Source organism: Trachymyrmex septentrionalis, unplaced genomic scaffold, assembly GCF_001594115.1.
Source record: "Trachymyrmex septentrionalis isolate Tsep2-gDNA-1 unplaced genomic scaffold, Tsep1.0 scaffold64, whole genome shotgun sequence".
Lineage (NCBI taxonomy): Eukaryota > Metazoa > Arthropoda > Insecta > Hymenoptera > Formicidae > Trachymyrmex > Trachymyrmex septentrionalis.
In genome coordinates this window covers 110,455-114,048 of record NW_017305821.1, presented here as the reverse complement: position 1 = coordinate 114,048, position 3,594 = coordinate 110,455, and the positions used below count along the sequence as shown (strand labels likewise).

General features: G+C 36.6%; 2 pseudogenes; both read left to right on the top strand.

Annotated features, from left to right (window-relative positions):
• The first annotated feature begins 2,461 nt into the window (after nucleotides 1–2,461).
• On the top strand, nucleotides 2,462–3,275 carry LOC108753081 (annotated as a pseudogene).
• The window catches only part of LOC108753078, a 1,630-nt pseudogene continuing 1,217 nt past the window's right edge, over nucleotides 3,182–3,594 (top strand).

Genomic DNA, 3,594 nt, shown 5'->3' with positions numbered 1-3,594 from the left:
CGTCTAGCTTCTTTCGCCTTTGGTCTGGTAATCTTGCATAGGCAAGATAGCCATAAGCCTTTAAGTGACGTACGCTTGGAATTTTGTCGGTCCAAACGGTGAATGGGATTTGATCCTTAATCGTTGAGTGACATACTTTGATATATGCTGCTATAGTAACTGCTTCGGCCCAAAACTTTGGAGGTAGATGCGCTGATTTGAGCATTGATCTCGTCAGGTCCAATAGAGTCCTGTTTATCCTCTCAGCTACCCCGTTCATCTGAGGCGTTTCTACATTTGATTTTTCGTGTTTGATGCCAGCAGATCTGAAAAAATCTGATAATTCTTTATTACAGAATTCTAATCCGTTATCTGTTCGGAATCTCTTTACTTTTCTATCCTTTTCGCGTTCTATTCTAGCAATGTAACTCTTTACACAGCTCTTGACTTCTTGTTTGGAACTTACGCACATGACCGTAACATTTCGCGAGAAATCATCCGTAAATGTTATAAAATACCTGCTACCGCCTATCGATTTCACGGGCATAGGACCACACAAGTCCGAATGGATTAGTTCACATACTTCTCTCGATTGTCTTGATTTTAAGGTAGCGCATGCGGTCTTCGTTGCCTTTCCTATGCAGCATGCTTCACACGTGTATTTGTCCATCTTCGTGTCGTCCAGACCGATAACACGATTTGTTTCTGCTAATTTCTTTATTGTGCTATTGCTGACGTGACAGAACCTATGATGCCATAGATCAATTTCTAATGCACAAGATTCCTTCGTAAACTCTCGTGGTGCTTCAGGGTCCAACTCGACGTCTAACACATATAAATCGTTTCGCCTATATGCTTCGCATACTACTCGTTTGGTAGCTATATTTCTAATTTTTACTTTACCGTTCCGTATTAGTAACTCTTTCCCTTTCCGTTCCATTTGTGAAACTGACATTAAATTCTTTCTTACATTAGGAACATAATAGACATCTCGTAGGACTATATTTCTTTCTACATTTGCAACGGTCGTTTTTAGAAATATATCGCCCATACCTTTTGCTCGCAGCGTCGCTCCATTCTGTTTATTTGGATCCGCAGCTGTATTAATTATCTCTGAATCTACTCCTTTAAAATTGGTGAACCACTCTCGTTGTTTACATACGTGATGTGTACTTCCACTATCCAGAATCCATGTATCTTTGATGTCGACATTATACAAAGACATGAGGAGTGCATCGTATTTCTTGTCTCGTTTGACACCAGGTTTCTTATGAAATCCGTCCTTCTTTGATCGGCAATCTCTTGCAATGTGACCAATTTTCCTGCAATTAAAACAAGTGAGTGACTTATATTTCTCGTTACCTGTTGCCCTTTTTTCTTCGTTTCTTTTGTTCATCGCCAACGCTTCCTTTGACGAATCTGCTTTAATGTCGAATCTGGATTGACGTCTGTCGTATTCGGCTAATAAAACTCTTGTTATTTCCGCCGACGTAAATCTGTCGTCTGGTAAACTCGCTAGAGCCATATTTAAATTCTCGTAATCGTCTGGAAGTCCAGCTAGTATCGCATATGCAAGGTCTTCATCTTTCACTTCGGCGTTTGCATCTCTGAGGTTGGTGGCGGCAACCTTCGCTCTGGCAGTATATGCAGACATGTGCTCGTCGCCTTTCATTTGTAGATGATAGAAAGCCTTTTTCAATTGCATAATCCTTACTCTTGATTTGGGCTCGTGAATTTGTTCAAGCGTTCGCCATGCTTCGTGTGCACTTTTGCAATCCTCTATGTGTATCTGTTGGTCTATCTCTAAGCTCAAGCCTATAGTCGCTAATGCCTTGTCATCATTTAATTGATGCAATTTTCTATCGGCCGCAGTAGCTGCATCACCTTGTGTGATTTCACTGAGTGCATAACTTAGTAATCCCCTACCTTTTAGAAGCCATTTTACTTCGGTTTTCCATGTCCGGTAATTTCTGTCGGACAGCTTCTCGACTACGTTATCACTTCTATTGTCCGTATGACTCATCTTTCAATATCGCTTCTGTAGTTTTCTGAGTGCCACTTCTTATGCTCCTTCCTTTTATATTTCTGAACGTCCTGGGCCCATAACCATTTGTTGGGAATAAAATAATATTAGAACAAGATTGTAAGAAGTGTTATTCGGTCAATGCGGACTTGACGACTCATCGTGCACACGCGAACAATTAGTGACGAAGGAGAACCTGCCGGTAGGGCATGAATACGCGCCTAGCGGCGAACAAAATAATAAACATAAACATAACTCGTCGATAATCAATCGGCCGTGACTCGCATGTCGATGATCTGCCGAGCGCCACAATTGGTTGGACAAGCAACTATCCAACAAAATATAATAATTAAATTAAAAATTTAATTAATATAAATTAATTAATTTTATAAACTAAAATTATTTTATGAATAAATTACTATTCTCTACTAATCATAAAAATATTGGCATTCTTTATTTCTTACTATGTTAGCAATTTGATCAGGAATAATTGAATCTGTTATAAGAATAATCATCCAATTAGAATTAGGATCTTGTGGAAATCTAATTAACAATAATCAAATTAATAACTCCTTAGTTACTAATCATGCATTTATTATAATTTTTTTTATAGTAATACCTTTTATAATTGGAGGATTTGGAAATTTCTTAGTCCCCCTAATACTTGGATCACCCGACATAGCTTACCCACGAATAAATAATATAAGATTTTGACTACTCCCCCCCTCTTTAACTCTCCTTATTTTAAGAAATTTTATATATGTAGGAACAGGAGCCGGTTGAACATTATATCCTCCACTTACCTCTAACATATTTTACAATGGGCCCTCAGTTGACTTAGTCATTTTCTCTCTTCATATTGCAGGAATATCTTCTATTCTTGGTGCAATTAACTTTATTTCCACAATTCTAAATATACATCAAAAAATTTAATCTATAGATAAAATTCCATTTTTAGTGTGATCAATTTTAATTACAGCAATTCTCTTACTTCTTTCTTTACCAGTACTTGCTGGAGCCATTACTATACTTCTTACTGACAGCAATCTAAATATCTCCTTTTTTGACCCTCTGGAGGAGGTGATCCAATTCTTTATCAACATTTATTTTGATTTTTTGGCCCTGAAGTTTATATCCTAATTTTACCAGGATTCGAACTAATTTCTCACATTATCATAAATGAAAGAGGTAAAAAAGAAACCTTCGGATCCCTAGGAATAATTTATACTATAATTACAATTGGTTTCATAGGATTTATTGTTTGAGTTCATTATATATTTACCATTGGTCTCGACGTATATACCCGAGCTTATTTCACCTTAGCAATTATAATCATTGTCATTCCAACAAGAATTAAAATTTTTAGATGAATTTCAATACTCCACGGCATAAAAATTAATTATAGCCCAACTCTATGATGATCAATAGGATTTATTTTTTTATTTTCTATAGGAAGATTTACAGGAATCATACTGTCTAATTCCTCAATTGACATTATTCTTCATGATACATATTATGTAGTAGCTCACTTTCATTATGTACTATCAATAGGAGCAGTTTTTTCAATTATCGCCGGATTTATTCACTGATTT